The sequence below is a fragment of the Lissotriton vulgaris genome, chromosome 4_1 (genome assembly GCF_964263255.1).
Source record: "Lissotriton vulgaris chromosome 4_1, aLisVul1.2, whole genome shotgun sequence".
NCBI lineage: Eukaryota > Metazoa > Chordata > Amphibia > Caudata > Salamandridae > Lissotriton > Lissotriton vulgaris.
Genome location: NC_141691.1, coordinates 1,107,105,204 through 1,107,118,013, shown reverse-complemented (window position 1 = coordinate 1,107,118,013; position 12,810 = coordinate 1,107,105,204). Strand labels below are relative to the sequence as shown.

At 44.7% G+C, this 12,810-nt stretch overlaps 1 protein-coding gene across 1 annotated transcript in view; it reads left to right on the top strand.

The window, feature by feature from the left end:
- GALNT4 (polypeptide N-acetylgalactosaminyltransferase 4) overlaps window positions 1-12,810 on the top strand; it is a 983,977-nt gene that overhangs the window by 149,610 nt on the left and 821,557 nt on the right. The window lies entirely within an intron of this gene.

Here is a 12,810-nt window from a genome sequence, read left to right as displayed (position 1 = left end):
TCCTTAAGTCATGTGTGTTTAATGCGCTTCTAACGTCCTCCCATTTTTGGGATTCCCAACTTCTTTTAGCCTTAGCTGTAGCACTCTTGAATTTTACTCTTGCTTCTTTGGTTGCTGTCTTATCATTACTTTTAATGGCAGAAATAATGGCCGATTTGGCTGCTCAACAACTTTCATTATACCATTGGTGCTTGGGTTTATTTGTCACCCTGGGCTTTGTATTTTGATAAAAGAAGACAGGGAAAGAGGCAACCAGTTCTTAGTGATTGTTAAAAATTCTCAAGATGGGATCGGGGTACCCTTTATCTCTGCTGCTTGGTTTGCAACCAGGAGGTGTGGAATCATTTGGTGGTAGAGCATGGCCAGTTTTTCTTGTGATGGAGAGATTTCACCCCAACGTACTCACCTCCCTCTGTAAAACGGAATCAGGCATGGGTCCGGTGCTGGTGACTTATCAGGCACATTTCTAGCACATGGCGTTGCTATTTCTAAAATGAGAGCATTGTGGTCGCTATCATAGCGCGGACTGTTTCTAAAGTCTATCACTCCATGCCATGATTTGGTGTCTATCATAATGTAATCAATAATTGAAGTATGCCCGGTCTGTTAAAAGTATGTTTCCCCGGCCTATCCGATGTAATGCGTCCCTTACATGCTCTCAATGAGAAGTGTAATGTATCTGCAGTACTAACGGTGTCCAGGCCCACACAGGAAATATATTGGGCTCTGAAATGGGCCAGTATCGGTCCTCCTCGCCAAATGTGGCCGTAATCAAACCATTCAGGGTCTCAAATTGGCAATTGAAGTCTCTGCCAATGATTACCCCACAGTTTGGAGGAATGGTTGGGAGGAAGGTATTTAGATGGTCAAAAGTAGTGGACTCTTGGCCTCGGAGAACTGGTCTGGATTATACGTTTATTAGCATAATGCTTGTTTTTGTGTGGAGGGATAAAAGGACACAGAGGATGTCACATGAGGAGCTCTCTAGTGGTTTTGCCTCACAGCCCAGATGGGGAAACAACCTTTTCACCATTACAACGAAACTTTTACAACGCAACATCCATTACAACGCAACTATTACAACGCATGACACTACAACGCATACCACTACAACGCATGTCATTACATCGCAGTCATTACAACGCATACCATTACAACGCATAGCATTACAACACATAGTACCCTTACACTATCCAACACTTACCCTACTGTTGCACCCCCTGGAGTTAGAATAGTAATTTTTACCCCTACACTATCCAACACTTACCCTACTATTGCACCCCCCTGGAGTTACAATAGTAATTTTTACCCCTACACTATCCAATACTTACCTTACATGAAAAGTACTGTTATGTGTTGTAATGGTATGCGTTGTAAAGGTGGTATGCGATGTAATGGAATGCGTTGTAAAGGTAGTTTTTAATAATTTGTTGTAATGGCATGCGTTGTAATGGAATGTGTTGTAATGGATGTTGCGTTGTAAAAATGCGTTGTAAAGGTATGCGTTGTAAAAGTATGCGTTGTAACGTTATACATCCGCCCAGATGTACTCCTACCCAGTTACAAAACCCCCCAGATGGTCTGCCCTTCCCCGCATTGGGTGGCTGGAATGCTAAATGACGCATCACCCACTCTGTGTTTCATCCCGAGCCATACAGATCTCATGAAGCTCAATAAAGAGTCCCCATTCCGGGCTGTCCAGTTTAGAGGCTAGTCTAGCTTTGTTCCAGGAAAGAAGCTTTAAACTTGGGGAGTGCACTTGATTCATTTGACCGGGGATCTTGATGATATCGCTCTCTGAAGTGTCCCTGGGGGGTTGACAGATCTCCTTGGGCTGAGCTGGGCTTAATCTATTGTTTGGACATGCAAATACAAATAATGCCTTGGAACCAATATATACTGAACCATAAATAGAGGTAAAACTTAAATTATTCTTTCCAACGAGATTCACTCTCCAGATTAATCATATACAAATTAATATCATTGACAAAAAGCAGTTTAGCAACGTTTTTATGTGTCTATATGCAAGAAAGTGAAAAACGTTTTGTATTTAGCTACATATACCTACATACATTAATACACCGTTATATACAAGGCATAATTTTTTTAACAAAAAAGTAAATAAAAAAAAATAGGAATTTATCCTCTATTCCCTATTACCCTATTGGTAAATCTGGATGCTCTTACTTTTTTACAAGAGCATTCCGTTTATCAAAGATAGCACTATGAGGAAAAACACTCCACCCTCTAAACAATTTTCTAGTACTTTTTAAAATCTATTTTAGCAAACAATTTTAATTTAGCAAGGGCTTCTTCAATTCATAAAGTCGACGCGTTTCAGCCCAACCTGTTTTGGGCCTCATCAGGACTAGGGTGTATAAGGATATCTTTCTGTAAGTACACCAATCTTTTTGAATAATCCCGGCTTTTATATCATCTGGACTAAATATCCGCCAGTTTAAATGGGCATAACTCCATGGTTCGGCAAACAATGGTGGAAGTGCACTGTAAGTCAATATCTTTGCGTCACGCAATTGGACTCGCAGGACTTTCCCTCCTTACTCCTTCGTTAATTTGTTACTTTCAGCGCTCTATGCGTGCAATATCAGCCAACACTCCTCTCCGTTCCGGGTCCGTAGTACAAGTCTAGTGTTTGGGTCATGTGGGCCTTTTACAGTAAAAGGGGGGTTTACTACGTACCACAGTGCTGGATTAGATATCTGCATGTGTCCTTTTGGGATAGATCAGGGATCAATTTGCCAGTAGTGTCTAATTTCTGTTTTCCCCTGGGTGATCTATTTTTTCCTTCTTCATTTACCTGGACCAGTGCCACAATCTGCTTCAGGGTGCCTCTTCACAGTTCAGTCTCCCTCAACTGGGGGATAGGCTCTCTACGGTAATCAGGTTTTTATAGTGGGGGCTCTATCTTCGGGAGTCAATCCACTGCCTCAAGGGGGTTAAATCTAATAAATACAGGAATGTTATAAAATAAGGGAGATGGTTGAGCCTAGATTAGTGGGAAGAATTGATTTTTCTGCAGCCACTCCCTCCTCAGTTGGTAATTTTTTCTTCTGGCCTGGGAGGGTAAAAATATCCTAATGGTATTGAACTGATACACCCCCCAACCCTGTGATGGTGACGATCTAAAAGGGATTCTGCAATCGCCGTGTTCCTGCCGTTACTCACGACACAATCGCCAGTGATATCTTTTGGTCTCTAGCCCACCCAAACCACCCTGCGAATCATAAGAATTTCACTTATATCACTATGAGAGAACTGTTTGTAGTTGGCTAACCAGTGTGGGCATTTGTTTCTTGGATCAAAATAGGATTCTCTACTCCCCTGTTTTAACTCCGGGACACCTGTTAAATTGACTACATAAGGGGTAGAGGCCGAGGGAGGTTAATACACGGAAGGGCTAGCCCTGGATCTTAACTTCCCTCCAGTGGGACAATCTTCTGTCTAGGCCTCTTGCAAGGAGAGTTACTTGCTTGAAACCCTGGTGCATATGGATCGTTCATTTTCCCGTCTGTGCCCCCTGCTTACGCCCCTGGCCATAAGTACTGTTACTTTTCCTAGTCCCTCTGGAATACTCATTCGCTTTCCTTCACCCTCCTGGTTGGGGTGAATTGCCATGCTGGGGGAGTGCGTATTGTCAGTTGTTAGGGGCTCAGGGTTAGATCATGTAGGGTTCACTGGATTGATCAGTTCCTTTTCCCTCAGGACCACCTCAGTCCTATCCACCCATCGTTCGACCAATTTGGTGGGCTTGTCAACCCGTTCCCACAAGTTTTTTAGCTCATCCCTCATAATTTTCCTTACTTGGACCTGCATGTTCACCACCACGTCCGTGACCCAGGCTGGCTGTTCTAGTCCTGCTTGTAGTGATGTTCTTAGGCCATCCTCCCTCACATCACCAGGTGTCTCCTGGTCCATGGTTTGTTTGTTGCGTTTGGCGCCCATTGAAGCTGCAGATTTGGACTTCCCTTTTTTTGGGCGGGCGCCTTTTGGGTATGGCTCATCCACCCTACTCACCACACGGGTCCTTGGGTGGGAGATTGGGGGTTCCTGAGCAATGGACACTGAGGATCCGGTTTCGTCGTGGAGACTAAGGGGTAGGGCTAAGTCAGGGGTGAGTGACAATTGTCTTTCAGTTAAATCGATCTCTGTTGCCACTACACCAATGGCTCTCTGTAACATCTTATCTACTGAAGTTGTTTGAAAAGAGGAAGCCGGTTGCGCTGGTGCCGCATGACGTTTCTCCGCACCAGCTCATCTGCCCATGGTTGTAGGAGGGTCAAAGTGATACCCTAGAATATTATACGCCTGTGACTTAAATTCACTGACTTTAGAGTTGTTGATGTTGGCTCCAAACTCTTAAGATCCTCTGGTCTCCCCTTGGAAAGCGTAGGAGAGTGGCACAGCCCGGCCTCCTCCGGCCGCTGACGGGCGCAGAGGGGCCCGCCCTTGGCCCGGGCTTCTGCCGGGCACGCCCGCGTGCGTCCCGTGCTGCGGCAGCCCGTCGCTGCTTTTAAAGCGTGCCTCCGGGTACGAAAGCATGAGCGTCCCACTGCCTGCTGGGACGTGATGTCCTGGCCGTTCCCCTCACGGCTGGCGGCAAAGTACAAAGTCCTGGCCGTTCCCCTCACGGCTTGCGATGATATGCGAGAACTCATTTAATTTAATTTGTTATCATTTAAAGTTTTAATTTATTTATTTTTGTGGTGTCATTTTTTACTTTTTTGCCAAGCATATGTTAGACAGCAGTTTTACGTTTTATTACACTTTTAATTTCTATTGTATATATGTGCAAAAAGGAACTAAATTAAAAAACAAAAATCACAGGCTTGCCAAGGCCAGACCCATTGAGTTTTTCAGTGCTTGTTTGTAACTCAAGCCCATTGGCTGTGTACTGTCTGAGGATGTCTTTGTGGAGAATACAATATATTGCTATGCAGTCCTCATTAGCGTTTTAGGTTTTTTGGCAGAGATGTATGTTTCACACAGAAAAAGAATGCAGAATTTGTGGCTAGATACTTAGATTTTTTCCTCTTAAAATAGTTTGAGAGACAGATAACATTCAGTAAAATGATGCTGAGGCGCATTGCGGGCATGTGGCGAGAGGCTGACATGTTCTTTCAGCTAGTTGCCATCAACTATATTAAGAGACTAGGAATAAATGTGTAGGTTCCAGTGGTAAGTGCCATTGGCAGTGTGTAGTGTAGTTCTCTGGTGAGGAGTATCTCCTCTTAGTGCTTTGGAGATTTTAAGCCAGCCTAACTTTCAGGGCGGTTAGGAGTTTTGAAGGGTAGTGAATGAATTGGCTGGTGATTGTCCCAGTCAACCAGTTCTGATCAAGAATGGAATTAGACCGGCTAGGATGAGGTCATGCCATAGTGTCCCACAAGTAAGGGAGTATTTCTGATCCTTTAAAAATGGTGGTGTGTGTTGGGGAGACGTTTCAGCCCTCTTTTATACTTTGACAGGCAAGGTGTGAAAACTGAGTGCCTCCTAGTCTCTGATCTACTCAAGAATATATGGGGCACCATAAAGGTGAATCTGTAATATATCTAAAGGGGGGAACAGAATGAAGTAACTTTAGGGGTCTCCTGTGCCACTCCTTTGATTCTGTGTTCCAAAATGCTTTGTTGATGGTAGTTCACAACATGCGAGTTCCAAATTCTTTAATCTGGGGAAGAAGGGGGGAATAGATATCCTATGTTTTTTTTAGGTTTTACATATAAAACTACTCAGGGAAACTGTGATGGCGTGAAGAATGATAGGGGCTTTGGATGTTTTTCAATGTTCTTATGTGTATGTAAATTATAAGGAGCACTAATGTCTGCTCTATGAGTAGGAAAAGGTATAGAAAGCCCTGAGTATAGGATGGGGTATAGAAATACAGCCAATGTTAACAGTGTAGGCTGCATTGGGCAGGAGTAGGTGAGGTGGAGGTCAACGAACTAGGGCATTGAGTTGTTGGCTCAGTGTAAGGTTAACGTATATCAGTTTCTGGTGGCATTGATTCATAGAAACGGGAATGGGTGACATTGAATAGTCTATTTGTCACCATAAAGTGTATTTATAGAAGTAGGCTCTACTATAATGCATGAGCCCTTCTTGGAAGTAAGAGGGCTGTCATTATTGATTTTGGATGTGTAGCATGGGTTGGCCCATTCCCTGCTGTTGACGTATTTTGGGGCGATCTAGATTTGTCTCTGCCTTTCAAAATGTCCCCTTCCCACAGTTTTTTATTCTCCACCCATCTTATTGAAGGTTTGACTAATGTCATCAAGAAGTGTTCAAGGTTTTCTGAGCCATGAAAATCCTTAGACTGATATTCAATAGTTATCAACATTGTTGCTGCCTCTAGGAGGTGAAATCTAATGCTTCGTTTTCAGAGTGGGAGTCTTTGTGCTAGGAACTTCCTTCATTTCATGTTTTTGTCATGTGAGAAATCTGCAAAAAACACATATCTTGTTGCCCATATACTTAGAAGGACCATTATTCTTGGTAATATTCACAATTTTCAGGTGTGTTAATGTTTAAGTAGGCTTGAAGATTTGGGACTTGGGGTGTACCTCTTAACTCGGTTGCGAGGCTGTACTCTGTGTGCCCATTCCTCTTGGCGATAGTCATAATTTTTCAGGCATGTTAATGCCTGAATAGGTATGAAGATTTGGGACTTGGGTATACCTCTTAACTAGGTTGCAAGGCTGTACTATGTGTCCCCTTTGTAATTTACGCGGCGGAGCGTAGGGTGATTTCTAACATTGCTTGCTGGAAGCTTGACAAGAAAGTCAGCATGTCTATTCCTTCCACGTTTATGTGTACCCCAAAAACATGTATGTTGCCCATTCTGCTCCTGTCTTGTAAGTCAGCGATTTTGCTCTGTAGGTTCAAGAGTTCTTGTCCCTATTCTAGAGTGGTCAGTACTTCTCCTTCAGCCGCGTCAACATTCTATTAGAACTGTCCAGGCAGGCTTTAAAGGTAACAATATCCAAGATTATTGTCTTATGTTATTTAGTTAGTACAGATTGGGCATTTTCAAATACCTCTATTGACATCTGGATGAGTTTCAATTCAGACATCAGAGAGTCTAAGATGTTAGCCATTATTTCAGCTATGGGTTATGCTTGTGTCTTTTGCTTACCATTGAGGTTTTCTAAAAAATATTACTTGTCTAGAAGCTGTGGGAGTAGCTGTATAGAGCTTTATACATGTCGATTCTAATCTCAGCAAAGAATTAAATCTCTTAGGTTGGTGTTAAGTTAGGAATTGGAAACATTAAAGAAGCACGAAAACGACTGGGAGGGTTTGGGGTTTTTCCAGAAATGACCAGGCGCACACCTGAGTAACCGCAAGGTATATACTACCCCAGAGTACAGCAGTCCAGGTAAAGAAGGGCGGGCGGTAATCCCTCGTAACCGCTCGAGGTGGGACCCCAGGGATCCACACTAATTGCACAATAACAACAAAGCCCTTGCACTGTAGACAAACAGTAATTACTTAGTGATTTACAGTATCAATGAGAAAAATAGAGCGAGCACATCAAGACTTAAGTGAGTCGATCAATTGATGCAATGAAAAGAGTTCAAGAAGCTGTAAAGTTCTTGGTGTGTAACACCGGTTTTAATGTTCCTCTGTACTGGCCAACACGTGTTTCATCGCAGGGAACAGACTGCGAATCTTCAGGGCCTCATAGGCTGTGAAGCGGTAATGGTAATTTGGCACCCGGATGGGAACGGATGTGTAGAAAAAAGAAGAATAAACGAAGCTCGCGTAGTTGGCTGTCTCATTTGTATTCAATGGAGGCCTCAAACCGGGAGGAGAAGATTTAGCGCGGTAGCGCTCGAAATCAAAAACAGGCGGATACACCTGAATATCTGCATTCCCCCTCCTGTAGTTCCCGGCGCCGTGTTTCGAAACACGGCGCCGGGAACTACAGGAGGGGGAATGCAGATATTCAGGTGTATCCGCCTGTTTTTGATTTCGAGCGCTACCGCGCTAAATCTTCTCCTCCCGGTTTGAGGCCTCCATTGAATACAAATGAGAGACAGCCAACTACGCGAGCTTCGTTTATTCTTCTTTTTTCTACACATCCGTTCCCATCCGGGTGCCAAATTACCATTACCGCTTCACAGCCTATGAGGCCCTGAAGATTCGCAGTCTGTTCCCTGCGATGAAACACGTGTTGGCCAGTACAGAGGAACATTAAAACCGGTGTTACACACCAAGAACTTTACAGCTTCTTGAACTCTTTTCATTGCATCAATTGATCGACTCACTTAAGTCTTGATGTGCTCGCTCTATTTTTCTCATTGATACTGTAAATCACTAAGTAATTACTGTTTGTCTACAGTGCAAGGGCTTTGTTGTTATTGAACATTAAAGAAGCAGTTTTATAGTGTCACCAAGTGACCTCCAATGAGAGTATCCGTAGTAGAGTCAAATCGTAGTCATATGTTACTAAAGAGTTACTTAAAATTAGCCATTGGATTGTGAGGGAATCTCAAACTTTATAGGCAAAGTTCTATTTGTTTAGAAACTCGTTACTAATGTGTCTTGTTAGTTTTTGTTTTCAACAGGGCCAGTCACTGTAATTAATATATTTATATCTTTATTTCATTGATCTGTTAATTGTCCCTATATATGTGTATATTGTTTTATTTTTATTTAAGTTACTAAAAGATATTTTTATTGCTTGTGATAATCGATTTTATTAAACAATAAAATGTAATATTACTGAAAAAAAGCCCAATCATCACGGGAGGTAAAATGGGGGGAAGAATCTCCTTTTAACTACATGGCCTCAATACAAAGATATTGTGCCGGCTTCAAGATGGACGTCACACTTCCGAAGGCCCCAGCAATGCCCTGTTCAGCTAGGCTTACTGACGGAGGATTCCAACTGCTGATTTTCGTGGTGAAAGCCTAGGGCAAGTCCTCAGTATCGCAGCTTTGTATCTTCATACTTGTTAGGTTCCGCAATGCCTCCTTCTTCTCTCTGCAACTTACCTGGTGTAATCTCATGGCATCATCTCAGGTGGCTGTCCCACTCATCTCTGGGCATAGGGCTACGAGAGCGCAAAATCGCCTGTAGAGTTGTGTTGCTCTTTTTCCTATAGGGCTTTTGCTGTCGAAGCTCCCAGACACTAGACCTGAGGGATCTAATTAGGGAGCGCCACAGAATATTCACGCCAGGACTGCAATGTTCGTCCAAGTAGGGTGCCTTATGACTTAGATGTGGAGTTATGAGGCACCATGATCAGGATCACTGTTCACTATTCTTTGCGGCTGTCCATCCTTTCCCAATTTGTCTCTACATCTCACCACTGATTGCATGCATTTCCTCTGCTCTCATTACCAGGGACTCGACTGTGCCAGAGCTTGAGAGTTCACAGCTAACTTGCATGCTGCCAAGTCTCTTCCCCAATCCTGAATCTATATCACCTATTTGAAATCCTTTAGTATCCAATGTTAGAGTCTGACCAGGAGCGTAACTTAGTCAATATTAATAGAGGGGGGGGGGAGTACTGTTATGGATTACCTCAAGTCTTTCTCCAGTTGTTGGGAATTCAATAGATGTGATGCTGTGGAAGGTGCTGTGAGTTTATATAATTCTGTTGGCAGACCATTAGGTCCCGGTGCCTTGCCCGAGTTTATTTCTCTAATCGCTTGTTTCACTTCATCCTCTGTAAGTTCCCTATCTACGAGCAGCACGTTTGCAGGTGCAAGAGACGGGAGAGGCTGATCCACCAGAAGATCAATGGAGTCATGTTCAGTGGCCGTACCCTCCAAGGAGTCGGTACGTGAGTAATAGGTTGTGAATGTGTCAGTAATAGCTTGCGGGTCACGGAGATACCCCCCGTTGTCAGAGTATATGGTCTCAACCCAATGATTAGCTCTCTCCCTTCACTTATCTAGCAACGCAAGCAGTTTTCCTGCTTTGTCCCCCATCTCATACACCTGGTGTTGCGCAGCCCTATTTTCGTCTGTAGCCGACTCCATCACCTGATCTTTGTATTCCTGTTGTTTGAGGTTTAAAGTGTGTTGTGCGTTCTTGCTTCCGTCTTTCAACAGTTGAGCCTCCAAGTATAAAACGTCTTGCTCCAACGCTTCAACTGCGGTCCTCTTGTCTTGCCTGTGACCCACTATTAAAGAGAGGGCTTGCCCCCTGGCCACCATCTTATAGGCCTTAAGGATTCACAGCCGAAGTTACCGAGTGCTAATTTTCTCTAAAGTACTGGTCTGTGGATTTAACAAGCCCCTTCCTGGTTCTAGGGACTTTAATATACCAGGGGTTATGGTGACTGTCCTATTGGTGTACGTAATGCCCACCCTGTATCGTGCCCATATTGGGAAATTATCAGAAATTCGTCCTGCCAAGTGCTGCACATATCTAAAATGTGTAAGGTGTGTAGCCAGCGATACAAGGAATTCAATTTGCGAAAGACTTGTGTGTGCCCCGGAGTGAAATGTATATTGCAATGTGTTGGGATTAAGCGCACTCTAAATGTCAACCAGGCCCAAAATGGAAAGAAATTCTGTCTGTTGGGTCTGCGAGTTGGGGATGTTCTCTATTGTCACACAATGCAATATTAAAATCTCCTCCCAACAAGAGCCTCCTAACCAGAAACCCAAGCAAAAGTCCACCCAAGTCAGGGAAGGTTGCACCATATAGAGTCGGTGAGACATATACTGATAAAATATTGATTGTTTCTCCCTCTCATGTACCCGAACGGACCTCGCACCTGCCTAGTTTGTCTGACCATACCCTGTCAATAGTGAGGGGAAACTGTTTCTGGAGAAGTATCCCCGTACCCCTGGAATTAGAGGTGTAGCCTGCATGTACCACCATTTTGTATCCCCAGCGGTCTAGGGCTCTGCAGGTGTTTACCATGAGGTAGGTTTCCTGCAATAGGATAACGTCGGTGGAGTGTCTTTTAATATACCGGAGCACTGTTCCATGTTTGACCTTATCCCCTAGACCGTTTACATTCCATGACATTAATCGGATTTCAGGGATAGACTTTCCTGTCATTGTAGTCATATGGAAGCGGCCACTGTTACCCAGGCTTTGCGCTGCCTGAATTCTCAGGTAATTAGAGTGGTGTGTGCCAACTTGTGTCATCGTACATAATAGGAAAAAACAGATTAAACACAGTACAGTACCCTGAATCCTCTTTCACCCACCCCCTTTAAACAAATAAACTCCCCACCCCGCATCCCTCCCTGAGGGACCCAGAACTGCCCGCCCCTCAAACTCAGCAGAGCGCCTGTCGTCCTAACCCAACATAGACCGTGTACCTTCCTCGTAATTCGCCCCTTCCTCATTAGACTAGTTAGGATAATGAAGTGGTTTCAACAGATGAACAAGCTTCATGTCTCCAAGGCAATAACTATTACTAAGCAAAAGGAGTCCATGACAATTCGAACAAAGTATGGACCCCACACCTCACCTCTCAGGGTTTCAAGACCTCTTTGTGAGGCTTCAGCAGCGCTACTGCTTTCTCTCAGTTTATTCAAAAAAGGATATCGCCCTCATGTGTCTGTAGCACGTCTCAGTAGTTAAGCCTTCTGTTGATCCATGGATACATCCACCACCAGTGAAGTACTTCCTGTGAAGTGCCCACCAGACCTCGTAGATCTCCTCCTATGTCTCTCACAGCACACCCTGGGGCTAGGGCTGCCAACTGTCCGCCATCCCTCATGCCATTCTCAGACTTCCTCTGGTGTTGTGAAAACATAGCCAGGAAAAGCATTGAGTATTCACCCCTTTTTCCATCAGTGCCTTCTTGACTTCCAGAAAGCTATGTCTCTGTACCTTGAGGGTAAAGTCAGGGAAAACAGTAATGTTCATATTATCATAAATCACTGGCGAAGCAGTGCGTGATGTCTGGAGCACCACATCCCGGAAGTTAAAGAGGCGAGCGAGGATGGGTCGCCCGGTCAGGGCCATCCACCTGGCACTCGGTGGGCTCTTTCTACCGAGAAGAACTTAGAGATACCTCGGGCTGGAGGTGTTTGAAGATACGATCCTGTACATATATGTCTGCGGCTGGTTCTTCTGCCCATTCAGGGACCCCAAAACGGGGACGTTATTGCACCTAGATCTGCCCTTTTAGTCCTCAAGTCTCGCTTCTAGATTTTTATTAGGTTCCTGCAGCTCACCTTCCTGGACCTTAAGGGCCTTAGTGTCCTGGAGAAAAGTAGCCACCGAGTCCGTCATCTCTTTGACTCGTCCCCCCATGATGCGAAGGTCTGCCCATATCAGTGAGACCTCTGTCGTGACAGTCTATGCGCGCTTCCAGTGCACGCCATAATATCATGGAGGTATAGGGTGTCTCTGCCAGACACCTGGGGGTCGTGGAGGATGCGTGCTTCCATGAACCTTCCAGGGTGTCCAACCCTTAGGAAGTGCAAATTTGTCTAACTTGGTCTGATGAGTACCTTTCATGTTGTTTCCGTCCGTCATTCTACTAAGGTAAATGGAATAGGACACCGGATACTCGCTGCCGCCTGCCAGCAGGCGTGCCAGGCACCTCCGCGGCCTGTCAGGTTTCTCCCCACGTATAGCCTCTGTTGTTTGCCACAAGGCATCAGTTTGCTCTTCTCTGTTCACCACCGCCGCCCAGGTCCGACACTTCATCAACGCGGAGGGGGACACACACACACCACTAGTCTCCCACACTCCTGTCTCTGTTCAGACCTCTCCTCCCTCGCAGCTGCCGAATCAATGCTTGTGGACGCGTCTCCAGAGGGTCTGCGTGGCCTTCAGTGATAGTAGTAGGCAGGACGGAGAGAAGG